The sequence below is a fragment of the Crocuta crocuta genome, unplaced genomic scaffold (genome assembly GCF_008692635.1).
Source record: "Crocuta crocuta isolate KB4526 unplaced genomic scaffold, BGI_CrCroc_1.0 scaffold330, whole genome shotgun sequence".
NCBI lineage: Eukaryota > Metazoa > Chordata > Mammalia > Carnivora > Hyaenidae > Crocuta > Crocuta crocuta.
In genome coordinates this window covers 1,332,617-1,346,986 of record NW_027530521.1, presented here as the reverse complement: position 1 = coordinate 1,346,986, position 14,370 = coordinate 1,332,617, and the positions used below count along the sequence as shown (strand labels likewise).

The 14,370-nt window shown below is 41.0% G+C and overlaps 1 protein-coding gene across 1 annotated transcript in view; it reads right to left on the bottom strand.

Moving 5' to 3' along the window:
- The window catches only part of CKAP5 (cytoskeleton associated protein 5), a 111,357-nt gene extending 97,210 nt beyond the window's left edge, over positions 1-14,147 (bottom strand). The window contains exon 1 of the mRNA XM_077767388.1: positions 14,088-14,147. The gene's annotated coding sequence lies outside the window, so the exon portion shown is untranslated. The remainder of the gene's footprint in view (positions 1-14,087) is intronic.
- Positions 14,148-14,370: the final 223 nt, after the last annotated feature.

Here is a 14,370-nt window from a genome sequence, read left to right as displayed (position 1 = left end):
TTCTGAGAGAGAGAGAGAGGGAGGGAGAGAGAGAGGGAGATAGAGAATCTGAAACAGGCTCCAGGCTCTCACCTAGCTGTCAGTACAGAGCCCAACGCTGGGCTTGAACCGTGAGATAATGACCTGAGCTGAAGTTGGACGCTTAACCGACTGAGCCACCCAGGCGCCTTTTGGGGTTATTTTTTGTTTTTTTGAGAGAGAGAGAGAGAGAGAAAGTGAGCGAGCAGGGGAAAGGCAGAGTATCTAGAGCAGGCTCCAGGTCCAGCGCAGAGCCCAACACGGAACTCAATCTCGCAACTGTGAAATCACAACCTGAGCCAAAATCAAGAGTTGGATGCTTGGGATGCCTGGGTGGCTCAGCTGGTTGAGCATCCAACTTCAACTCAGGCCATGATCTCACAGTCTGTGGGTTCAAGCCCAGCATCAGGCTCTGTGGTGACAGCTGGGAGCCTGAGGCCTTCTTTGGATTGTGTCTCCCTCTCTGTCTGCTACTCTCACAGTTGTGTTCTGTCTCTCAAAAATAAACAAACATTAAAAAAATTAAAAATAAAAGAGTTGGATGCTTAACTGACTGAGCCACCCAGGCACCCCAATGTTGTTGTGTTCTGTCTGCTCCACCAATTGGCCTCTCCTCGAGCCTCCCTGTTTTCACATTCTCCTCAGGCCTCCCTATTCTCTGAGACACAACAATCCTGGAATTAGGCCAATTAATAACCCTACAATGACTTCTAAATGTTTAAGTGAAAGGAAGATTTGCATGTTTCTCACTTTAATATATTTATCAATCCATCCATTAAAAAGATTTGTTTTAATGTTTATTTTTGAGAGAGAGACAGAGACAGAGAGAGACAGAGAGAGAGAATGAGTGGGGGAGGGCAGAGAGAGAGGGAGACATAGAATCCAAAGAAGGCTCCCGGCTCCAACCTGTCAGCACAGAGCCCAACATGGGGCTCGAACCCACGAACCATGAGATCATGGCCTGAGCCGAAGTCAGATGCTTAATGACTGAGCCACCCAGGCACCCCTCATTCTTTTTTTTTTTTTTTAAATGAACTCTATGCCCAACATGGGGCTTGAACCCTGAGATCAAGTGTCACATGTTCTACCAACTGAGCCAGTCAGGTGCCCCACGTTTCCCACTTTAAATCAAAAGCTAGAAATGATTAAGTTTTGTGTGGAAGGCACATCCAAAGCTAAGATAAGCCAAAAGCTAGACCTCTTATGTCAAGTTAGCCAAATTGTGAATGCACAAATGATGAGAAAGTAGAACAGCCTTATTGCTGACATGGAGAAAGTTTTAGTTGTCTGGACAGAAGATCCAATCAGCTACAACATTCCTTAAGCCAAAGCCTAATCAAGAGCAAGGCCCTGACTCTTCAATTCTATGAAGGCTGAGAGAGGTAAAGCTGTAGAAGAAAACTCTGAAGCTAGCAGAGGTTGGTTCATGAGGTTTGAGGAGAGTCATCTCCATAACACCAAAGTGCAACAAGTGCTGACAGAGAATCTGCAGCAAGTTATCCACAAGATCTAGCTATTAATGAAGGTAGCTACACTAAACAACAGATTTTCAGTGTGGATGAAACAGCCTTCTGTTTAAAGAAGATGCCATCTAGGACTTTCATAGGTAGAGAGGAGAAGTCAATGCCTGGCTCCAAAACTTCAAATGACAGGCTGACTCCTGTCAGGGAGACTGATGTAGCTGGTGACTTTAAGTTAAAGCTAATGTTCATTTACCATTCTGAAAATCCTAGGCCCCTCAATAACTATGCTAAATCTACTCTGCCTGTGCTTTACAAATCGAAAAATAAAGCCTGGGGGCTCAGTTAGTTAAGTGTCCGACTTTGGCTCAGGTCATGATCTCATGGTTCGTGGGTTCTAGCCCCGCGTCCGGCTCTGCACTGACTGCTGGCTCAGAGCCTGGAGCCTGCTTCAGATTCTGTGTCTCCTTCTCTCTCTGCCCCTCCCTCCCTCGCACTCTGTCTCACTCTGTCTCTCAAAAATAAATAAATGTAAAAAAACCCAAAAATTTTTTAAAAAGAAAAACAAAGCCTAGATGACAACATCTGTTTACAACACAGTTTACCAAACATTTTAAGCCCACTGTTGAGACCTACTACTCAGAAAAAAAAAAGATTCCTTTCAAAATCTTACTGATCATTGACAATGCACCTAGTCACTTAAGACCTCTGATGGAGATATATGAGATTAATGTTTTCATGCCTGCTAACACAACATCCATTCTGTAGTCCATGGATCAAGGAGTAACTCTGACTTTTAAATCTTATTATTTATAAAATATATTTCATAAGGCTGTAGCTGCCGTAAGATTCCTCTGATGAACCTGGGCAAAGTAAATTGAAAAACTTCTGGAAAGGGTTCACCATTCTAGATGCCATTAAGAACATTCATGATTTGGGGTGCCTGGGTGGCTCAGTTGGTTAAGTGTCTGACTCTTGATCTCAGCTCAAGTCATGATCTTACGGTTCGTGAGATCAAGCCCCATGTTGGGTTCTGCGCTGACAGCTCGGAGCCTGCTTGGGATTCTCGCTCTCCCTTTCTCTCTCAAAATAAATAAACTTAAAAAAAAAAAAAAAAGAACAACATTCATGATTCATGGAAAGAGGTCATAATATCAACATTTACAAGAGTTTGGAAGAAGTTGATTCCAACTCTCATGGAGGACTCCGAGGGGTTCAAGACTTCAGTAGAGGAAGTAACTGCAGGTGTGGAAGAAAGAACAGGAGAACTAGAATCAGAAGTGGAGCCTAAAGATGAGACTGAATTGCTGCAATCTCATGATAAACTTTAATGGATGAGGAATTGCTTCTTATGAGTGAGCAAAGAAAGTGGTTTCTTGAGATAGAATCTATTCCTGGTGAAGGTGTTGTCAAAGTGTTGAAATGACAACAAAGGATTTGAAATAACACATAAACTTAACTGATAAAGCAGCAGCAGGGTTTGAGAGGACCGAGTCCAATTTTGAAAGAAGTTCTGCTGTGGGTAAATGCTATCAAACAGCATCACATGCTACAGAGAAATTGTTTATGAAAGGAAAAGTCCATCAATGCAGCAGACTTCACTGCTGTCTTATTTTAAGAAATTGCCAAAGTCACTCCGGCCTTCAGCAGCCAGCACCCTGATCAGTCATCAGCTATCAACATCAAGGCAAGACTCTGCCAGTGAAAAGATTACAGACCGTTGAAAGCTCAGGTGCTGGTTACCATTGTTTAGCAATATATTTTAATTAAGGTATGCACATTGTTTGTTTTGTTTTTTTTGGATATAACGTTACTGCATACTTAATGGACTAAAGTATAGTGTAAAAGTCATAACTTTTATATGTGCTGGGAAACCAAAAAATTCATGACTCACTTTATTGTGATATTCTCTTTATTGTAGTCATCTGGAACTGAACCTGCAGTATCTCCGAGGTATGCCTGTAATTAAGGCTAAGAACTAAAGGAAATTAATAAGAATTAGCCAGGCAAAGCCATAATAAGTGGGGACATGTGTGTGAAAGCCCAAAAGAGCTGAACAAAAGAACAGAAATGTAACTCAAGTAGCCAAACAGGGGCTAAAAAGGGCCATATTATACAAATCCAGTGACTTTATGCAAGGAAGGAATATTAACAGAATGCCTGGCAAATACCAAACACTCAAGAAATGGCAGCTACCAGGGGCGCCTGGGTGACTCAGTCTGTTGAGCGTCCAACTTTGGCTCAGGTCCTGATCTCATGGTTCGTGGGTCTGAGCCCCACGTAGGGCTCTACACTGACAGCTCAGAGCCTGAAGCCTGCTTCAGATTCTGTGTCTTCCTCTCTCTCTCTCTGACCCTCCCAGGCTTAGACTTTCTCTCTCTCTCTCTCTCTCAAGAATAAACATTAAAAAAAAAGAGAGAGAGAGAGAAAGAAATGGTAACTTCCATTATTGTGTTGTTATAAGCATCATCCCAATTATTCAGGGATTTTAGCTTCTATTCAGACTTAACCCCATATTTCAGTCTTCTGGTCCAAGAAAGGCCTAAATTAGCACAGAGCTCTTAGGACCAAAAAACATTAAGTCTCTTTTTTAAAACAAACTGCTTCTTTTGGTGTACAAGTAATCTATTCCTTTTTATCCTAGAGAAAACAGATTTACTATTAATTAAAAAGTAAATGCCATTTTTATAACTCTCAAAGGGACTGCCCATATTTTGTTTGGACAGATTTCCCATATTAAACCTTGCTCAAAATAAGCAGGCAATCCTCTAAAGTATAAATTAATGTTTAAATGGTTTTATTTACTGCAGAGATTTACTGCAGAGACTTCTGATATGAGATTTAGTCTTTTACTCCTAAATGAAGCACTCATGCTAGTTCTAGACTAAGAAGTTTTCACGAGACCTTAAAAAAAAAAAAAAAGAATGTGCCACATTAAAAAAAAAGTGGGGGGGCAGCCTGTGTGGCTCAGTCAGTTACACATCAGACTCTTGATTTCGGCTCAAGTCAAGATCTCACCATTGGAGCCCCACTATCAGAGCCCACTTGGGATTCTTTATCTTCCTCTCTCTGTCCCTCCCCTGCTCTCTCTCTCTCTCAAAAATAAACAAACATTAAAAAAAAAAAAAAAAGAAATGTGGAATTACAGTACTGAAAAAAATTTTTTTTAACTTTTTAAAAATATTTATTCATTTTTGAAAGAGAGAGAAAAAGAGTGTGAGTGGGGGAGGGCAGAGAAAAGGAGACACAGAATCCGAAGCAGGCTCCAGACTCTGAGCTGTCAGCACAGAGTCCGATGCAGGGCTCAAACCCACAAACCATGAGATCATGACCTGAGCTGAAGTCGGATGCTTAACCAAGCCACCCAGGCACCCCGAAAAAAAATTCTTAAAATCTACAAATAAGAGACTTCATGCTACATGTAGATAAGGACACAAAATGATTTTTTAAAAACACTGTGGAATAAATACAAAAAATAAAAAATAAAACTACAAAACTGATTAGGGAATGAGATGTTCTAGACAGCCAAGAGCGCCAAATAGGAGAGGTCTCTCCCTGAAACAACTACTTTGTGTAACTTTTTTTCATATAAATCAGAGAAAACACCTAAGCTTCCTAGTCTTCTTAAACAAAGTATACTAATAATCATTTAAACTTTTCAGGATAATCCACTAATGCCACAGAGGTATGAAGGACTCTTGTACCAAATCTAAATGGTTCCAGTGGCATTTTTGAATTTTTACATTTTGTAGCTTTCCTTCCTCAACTCTTCTAATCAAGCTAACACTTCTAGTTAGCTTGTGGCAGTGATGCCTCTTTAATTTTAGCTCTTAATTTAAAGAACAAGCAGGCTGAAACTGTAAGAGGGAGCAGGATCTACTTGAGGGAAGTCAATAAAATTTGTGATACCTACTTAGGCTGCTGAAAAGACTTTTATGGTTTATTTCCTAGTAGTTGACTTTCAGATAAATAAAATGCTACTTTAAGTCTTATGACTAAAAAATGAAAAAAAAAGTCATCCACATTAAACAAATTTTAATACTTGAAACTACTCAATTTTTTCTCATCTTTTTAAAAAAATTTTAATGTTTATTTATTTTGAGAGGGAGAGAGAGACAGAAAGAGGGAGAGATAAAGCACAGGCAGAGGAGGGGCAGAGAGAGAGGGAAACACTGGTCTAAAGCAGGCTCCAGGCTCTGAGCTAGCTGTCAGCACAGAGCCTGACGAATCACGAGATCATGACTCAAGCCGAGTCCGACGCTCAACCAACTGAGCCACCCAAGTGCCCCATTTCTTCTCATCTTTATAGAAAGGATCTAAAAATCACTTTTATTTAATAACAAATCTCTAAAAAATATAATTAAAAGATCAATAGGGCACCTGTGTGGCTCATTCAGTTAAGCATCTGACTTCAGCTTAGGTCAGAGCCTAGCGGTTTTGAGTTCGAGCCCTGTATCGGGCTCTGTGCTGACAGCTCAGAGCCTGGAACCTGCTTTGGATTCTGTGTCTCCCTCTCTCTCTGCCCCTCCCCTACTCGTGCTCTGTCTCTCTCACTCTCAAAAATAAACAAACATAAAATAAATTATAAAAAAAAGATCAAAGAATAGGGCTCTTATTCTTAATAATGAAAATCATGTTTGAAGAGACAAGGTCAAGAGACATGAGGTCACCACGGTTTATCTGACACCATATTAATGCCAAAAACATATGACTATTCTAACTAAGTCAGAATTTATGCTTTGAATGCATTTCCAAACAAAGATCATATCCCAGGTCAAACAACTGCTATCACCGGGTCATGAAAAACAATGCTTTCTGTGGCACTTAAAAAGTGTCAGTCAGGGCGGGGAGCTGGGGGGGTTGATCTCAGTAAAAAGCAAAGACATTCGTTTGGGACATATGTTTCATCTAAAAGTTGGAGAGAACTGTATGTACTCATGTTTAGCTTAATATAAATACAGATGGAAAGATACAGAAACAATTATGTGTCTGTGCATATACCTAAGTTAGCAAACATACATATATTAATTACCTAGCTCTGTCCATTGAGAGGGTCTAGGAATGAAGACACCCCCAGCAATGAACACACAGGGCACCCGGACCTTGGTGTCTATAAATCACTGTCCAATGACAGGAACCAAGGCTCCTTGGAGAAACGGCTGATTCTGGGTAGAGCAGGGGAAATATAAGATGAGTATGAGGCATTTTGTAGTACCAGAAAGTGAGGAAATGCTCAAAATGAAAAAAAGGATGGAGGCATATCAAAGGGACACAGGAGCCAACCTGAAAGACTTCTCAGTGGTCAAAGTTGGAACATCTGAGCAAAAAACTAAATAATATAGAATCAGATTATAACTAAAATTACAAAATAAATACACTGGTATTGATAAATGGTTGAATAAAGAAGTAAATGGGGGAGTAGAAACAAATCTTCTTTTCAAAATTCCAAATAATATATGTAGATATTCTTCTCTCCAGGAAGTGTATCTTAAATCCTCCACCCACTTTGAGAGTGGGCTAGACTTAGTGATCTACTTCTAAAGAATTCAATATAAAAAATGAAAAATAGTTGGGGCACCTGGGTAGCTCAGGTAGCCCAGTGTCCGACTTTGGCTCAGGTTCTGACTTCACAGTTTGTGAGTTCAATTGAGTCCCACATTAGGCTGTCTGCTGTCAGCACGGAGCCTGCTTTGGATCCTCTGTCTCTCTCTCTGTCCCTCCTCCACTGGTTCTCTCTCTCAAAATAAGTAAATAAACTTAGAAAAAAAAAACCTTACAAAAACAAGGAAAAATGCATTTAAAAAAAGGAAAAATAGTAACCTCACATATTAACATGGCAAACACTACCTTAATCAAGTGATCAATCATCATTAATGATATCATATTGATATCACCTGATATGAAACGATGGTATTCTGTGGCATTCTTTCCAAAAACATGTATCTCTTGTCTAATAATGAGAAAAATATCAGACAAGCTCAAAAGGAGGGACATTACACAAAATAACTGGCTATTCTCCAAAACTGTCAAAGTCATGAAGACAACAGAAGACTAAGAGAGAAAAACCTACATGTAATGGGTTATCCTGAATTGGATCAGAAGCAGAAAGAAGATACAAATGGTAATAAAACTGTAGAAATTCAAACAAAATCTGGAGTTTAGCAAAAAGTAATATATCAGTTGTTGGTTTCTTAGTTTTAACAAATGTGCCAGGTGAGACATTAACAATAGGGAACTGGGTGAGAAGTATACAGGAATTCTATGTATCATCTTTGCAACTTTTCTGAGTATCTAAATTACAAAACAAAAAATTTATTTAAATAATTCCTCTAAAAAACCCTATCATCTTCTCACCAAAAAAGCCAACATCATGGGGCACCTGGGTGGCTCAGTCGGTTAAGCACCTGACTTCGGCTCAGGTCATGATCTCACAGTTCCTGGGTTCGAGCCCCGCATCGGGCTCTATGCTGGCAGCTCAGAGCGTGTAGCCTGCTTTGGATTCTGTATCCCCTTCTCTCTCTCTGCCACTCCCACATCTGCACTCTGTCTCTGTTTCTCTCTCTCTCTTTCTCTCAAAATAAAGGAACATTAAAAATTTATTTTTAAAAAGTCAATGTCATGAAAAAACAAAATTTTCTACAAGTGGGAGCGCTATGCACCTATTAGAATGGCAAAGAAAAAAACCCATCTGATAAAACTAAATGCTGACAAAGATGTGAAACAAAAATAACTCATTCATTGCTGGTGAAAATGCAAAAGTGACACAGCCACTTTGGAAGACAGTTTGGTAGGTTCTTAACAAGCTACACACTGATTTACCCTATGATCCAACAATCGCACTTCTAGGTATTTACTCAATTAAACTGAAATGTGTATTTACACAAAATCTGCATACAAATATTTATAGCAGCTTTGTCCACAATTGTCAAAAACTAGAAATGACCAAGCTATCCTTCAACAGGTGAATGGATAAACAAACCATGACAACCACACGATGGCTGTGAGCTATCAAGCCACAGAAAGATATGGAAGAATCTTAAACGGATACTGCCAAGTGAAAGAAGCCAGTCTGAAAAGGGTACATAGTATATGATCCCAATTAAATAACATTCTGGAAGAAGCAAAGCTATAGAGACAGTAAAAAGATCAGTAGTTGCCCAGAGATGGGGGAGTGAGGAAAGAATGAACAGGTAAAGTACAGCGGATTTTTTTCAGGTAGTGAAACTGTTCTTATGATGGCAGATAAGTAACATTATGCATTTGTCAAAACCTAAAGAACTTAACATAAAGAGTGAACTTGATGTAAGCTAATTTTATTTTATTAAAAAAATTTTTTTTAATGTTTTATTTATTTCTGAGAGAGAGAGAGACAGCGTGAGCAGGGAGGATCAGAGAGAGAAGGAGACACAGAATCTGAAATAGGCTCCAGGCTCACGAACCGTGAGATCATGACTTGAGCTGAAGTCGGACACTCAACCAACTGAGCCACCCAGGAGCCCCAATGTATGCTAATTTTAAAAAGTAATTTAGGAGGGCGCCTGGGTGGCTTAGTCAGTTAAGTGTGGGACTCTTGATTCAGTCCAGGTCAGGATCTCAGGGTTCAGATGGTGAGATCTGAGCCCCACATCAGGCTCTGTACTAACAGTGTGGCACCTGCGTGGGATTCTCTCTCTCCCCACACACCGTCTCTCTCAAAATAAATAAACTTTATAAAAAAGTCATTTAGGAGGTTGGGGAATCAGAAAAGAATGCTGTCTGCGACAAAGAGAATCTGTGTTACAAATGTGTTAAAACAAACTCACTGAAGGGAATAGGGAAAAGGGGTGGACCTAGGTAACGTTGGAAATTAATGGAATTTTTAAGATGAATGCAAAAGGAACTGTACATACGTACTGTACTGTAGTTGATAAAGTTGTTTCCCCTGAGAGTATGCGTTAACAATTCTGATACTGCTATACATGTATACTGGAATTGATCAATTAAATAAATGGATGGTGGAAGCAAGGTTTCTTCTGTTGATGTGGAAATTCACAGATCAGCAAGTGGAGAAGGCTAGAATGGTCTACGTGATAATGGATTAGAACTGGAGATTTCAGTAAGAACTCCTGTTTAACTTAATATAGTTACAGATGATTACACACAGAAATATTAACAGACTTGTCTATATGTAAGAGTTAGCATAAAACTCTTTGCTCTGTTAGCTGAGAGGACCTAAAAGAAACAAAACCCTGGCAGCAATGAGAATACTGACTGCCCACATCTTCGTTTCTTACACCATTCTCCGGTAAAAGAACCAGAGTTCCTTGGAGAAATATCTGATTTTAGCACTGTGACCAGAAATATGCAAGATGAGCCTAGAGCATCTTGTAGTGTCAGCAAGTAAGGGAGTGTTAAAAATATAATTACATAAAAAACAAACAAAAACCCATACACACACTGATGTCAGTATGTTAAAGGCACACAGTACAGGAGCCAACTGAATGAGCTCCCATGGACAAAGCTGGAATAATGTAAGCAATAAAACAAAGTAGTATTGGAGTATGACTCAAAGTATAAAATTGAGGGGTGCCTGGGTGGCTTAGTCGGTTAAGCATCCGACTTTCGCTTGGGTCATGATCTCGCGGTTCGTGGGTTCGAGCCCCACGTCGGGCTCTGTGCTGACTGCCAGCTCAGAGCCTGGAGTCTGTTTCAGAGTCTGTGTCTCCCTCTCTCTCTGACCCTCCCCTGCTCACGCTGTCTCTCTCTCTGTCCTAGAGATAAATAAAAAACATTAAAAAAAAGTATAAAATTGATATCCTTCATTCCACACTGATATAAATGCTTGCCTAATTAATAAATGAGGAAAGAGAGACAAAATTCCCATGCAGAAGAATTACAAATAAATTATGCAAGTACTCTACGCCAAAGAATAGGGAGCATAACTCTTCATTCCCAGGCAACAGTTACTTTCTTCCAAAGACGACAGTATGGAATGGGGAAAAAAATAACTTTATAGTGGAGTAACCTGACAAATATTACCTCAGCCAGGTGATCAAAGTCAGTATCAATAGTTATAAGTCATGCTGATAGTATGAACCCTTAAAATATGATGAAAATGGCAGTTCCTCTCTGCAATCACATCCTCCCCGAAACCAATAAGCACAGTCTAATCACAAGAAAAACATCAGATAAATTCCAGTAGAGGGACATCCTAAAATATACTTGACCAATACCCCTAAAAAACTCCATAGAAAGTTTTTTAAATTAAAAACAAAAAACAACAACAATACAGAGGGCTCAGTCAGTAGAGCATGTGACTCTTGATCTCAGAGCCATGAGTTCAATCCTCACATTGGGCATGGAGTCTACTTAAAAAAAATAAAACAAAATCTTAAATAATAATAATAACAACAAGGGCACCTGGGTGGCTCAGTCGGTTGAGTGTCCGACTTCAGCTCAGGTCATGATCTCACGGTTCATGGGTTCGAGCCCCGCATTGGGCTCTGTGCTGCCAGCTCAGAGCCTGGAGCCTGTTTTGGATTCTGTGTCTCCCTCTCTCTCTGACCCTCCCTTGCTCACGCTGTCTGTCTGTCTCTCTCTCTCTCAGAAATGAATAAAACATTAAAAAATTAAATAATAACAACAAAGGCAGGAGTGGGGAAGCAAAACCTACTTTTCCTCCCAGGTGACACAAACATAAAACTATAATTTTTCCAGTTTTCTTAATTGAAGACTTTCCAAATTAGTCTGCTGAAATATTGCTCACATCCAAAGACACAGTAACACAGCCAGCTTTAGTTATATACTGTCTTTATGACTTTATCACATAGAGAAGACTATGAGTTTTGGCCAATTTTGTTCTACAAATATGTTTTGAACACCTTTTTTGTTCCAAGTATTGTTTGAGGCACTGAGGTAATCTCGAGGATAGAAGAAGAAAAGAATCTGTGCTCTGCTTTCATTTCTGTGAGGAAATCAGACAATACACAAGCAAACAATAAATGAACTATCAGATAGCAATAAATGCTATGAGGTGAATAAAAAATGAAAGTGAGGCAAAAGTGACCAAGACAGCTACTCTAATTGGAGCTTAGAAAATGCCTCTTTAAGGAGATGACATTTAAGTTGAGACCTGAGTGGAGCCAGAATACAAAGAGAATAGCAAATGCAAAAGCCAAAAAGAATAAGCTAATGTGTCTGAGATATCTCAAGTAAACAGAGCAACTGCCCTGAGAGGAATGAGCTAACATATTCTGAACTCCAGAGGTAAAAATACAAAACTCATTTAGGAATCTGAAACCACTCCAACACTAGCTACCAGGAATCTATCAATGATAATTAGATGAAGATCTCAATTTTATGCTCCCTGAGAGTCTCCCCCAAAGTCACAGCTGTCCCGTAAATACTGTGTTTTGAACTGCCCCATATTCCCTCTAAAAACTACCATGCTTACTGTTCATATTTAATCATGACTCTGCTAGAAGCTTTAAAAAAAAAAAAAAAAAGGGGGGGTGTATTCTACCCAGAAACTGCTCCTGACTTCTCCCTAACAGGTCTCATTACTTCATATAGTACAACCATAGGTTAAAGCAAAGGCTCTGGAGACAGACTGATTTGGATTCAAACTCAGATTCTCTCAGTTGTGTGATCTTGAACAAGTTGCTGAACTTTTCTAAGACTCAGTTTCCTCATCTATGAAAAGCTGTGAGGATTACAAAAGAGAAAATGTGGCACCCAGTGACTATTCAATAAATGTTAGCTGCTGTTAATAAAAGTATTTGAGTATTTATTTTGTTCAATGTTCAGAACTGGGCCAGAGGGATTACAGAAAATACAATTTGCTACAGCAAATTGTTTTGAGAGATAAAACTGTCAAACTCCCTTAGGTCAGGAGCTTTGTCTTTTTCTGGTTCACTAGTGTATTCCCAGAATCGAGAACAGTGTTTAACACACAGTAGGCATCTATCTCAATATGTGTTGAATGAATCAATGAGGCTCCATTAAGTCAAAGGAGAATAAAAGAACCTGGCTTTACTTCAAAATAAAGGAAAGTTTTCATTCCACATCAAGATTTAAACAATATCCTGAGGCCTTGTTAAAGATGTTCTATTATTTCTAATTGCCTCTCCAGAGTCTAGAACAGTGTTCATAATATTAACGGACTCAAATTTATTGCAATTAAAAACCTCTGCTGCTAACATTGAGGCGTCAATTGTAGGCTATACTACTGTTCATAATTCAAAGTTGATGATCAAAATGTTAAAAGTAATAAAATATAAGGTATATTAATTGTTATGGAATACCTTGCTTGCCATTACTCCGTGGAACGGACTTTAAAAACTTGTGTAAAAAAATTTTTTTCTCGCGAGTTGACCAACTAAGTTTCATTTATGCTAGCAAAACAAAGTGATTTCACCTTTCTTGTATCATTTTTCTACAAACAACATTACAATTTGTCCAATCACTAAAGAAAAGTTCAAATCTTTTAGACTTCCCAAAAGTTGCAAAATACTGTTAGCTTAATATATTGGCTCTTTAGGTCAAAGAAGGACTTTTCAGGGTGATGAAAATGGAAAAAGAAGGAGTTCACCTCTCTAAAAATGAGTTTTCAATTACTATAATTATGCATAAAATAAGACAGGCAGCATTTCTGGGCCAAGATTTGATGCCTTAGTTCCCCGTGAGAATTAGAGCCAAGCATAAATTTGGGGCAAGTTCTGCAAAAACCACTTTACCCTCTATTGATGCTGAATGAAAAACTCATTGTTAGGATTCATCAACACGAATATATTTTCTAACACACAGTAGCCACTCTGGCAACATCGCTTTCATCATTCTCTATCCCAGAAACAAAACAGGATGCATTTAAATCCTGCCTGACGGTTTCCGCCACTGCAGGGTAGCTATCTCAACAGCTTAAGAGGGGTACGATCTAAAAAGTAAGAATCTAGTTTACTGAACCCCCACCGTAAAGTAGCAGGGCCTGCTTAAGCTAATCTACACTGCCTGCTATTGTACAGGACCGCGAAACCTTCAGAGCTAAAAAGATACCCGAACTCTACTGACACCTTTTGAGAGAGAAAGCCCGGCGTGAGGGCGGAGCGGTATGATCGGAATTGTTAAAACCGCAGCAAGCCAGCAGGGACACAGGTGCGCGGGCAGGCCCCGGTACCGCAGTCTGTCACGCTCCAGGCGACCGGGCCCGTCACAACCACGACAGCCCTCCTAGACTCTTAATCACTCATTCATTCATTTGACAATTATGCGAGGGGCACTGAAGCAGGGCCGGCTCGCAGGGCCCCCGCCCCAGTCCCGGAACACCCTCAGCCGCCAGGCGCGGCCCTGCGCCGCCCCGATTCCCCGGACGCTGCCGCCCGCACTCCGCCACAACGCGCTCGGGTCACCCGGATCCCGGCCTCGACAGCACGCGAGCGCCCACGCCCCCCCGCCTCGCCAGACGCAGGTCCCCCGGCCTCCGCCCCGCTTCGCCGCCTCAGACCCGCCGGGTTCTTGCGGCGAGGGAGGGGCGCGTCTGCGGAGGTCCCCCGCCCAGGGTTCAAGGTCCCTAGGCGCGCGCGACGCCCGGACCCGAGAGCCTAGCCGGGTGGGTCGGGCCCACCGGCCACTCACCTCCGCCGGGTCAGAACCGAGGGGCCTGCTCTAAGCCGTTTGAAACCGCTTGGGCCGCCGCACACCCCGCAGTGTCCTCGTTGTTTATTGGTCCTCGGCGGACCGCCCATCGCGCGTTTATTGGTCCATTTGAAAGGACTGTGGGCACGCGCCGCCCGCAGCTTTAAAGGGGCCGCGCGCAGCCGTGTTTCCTTCGGAACCAGCTCTGCCTGGTCGGGTGGGGCGAGGGTCGCCAGAACGAAAGCTGCCGGCGACCCCCACCCCCACCCCGCACGCACGCCTG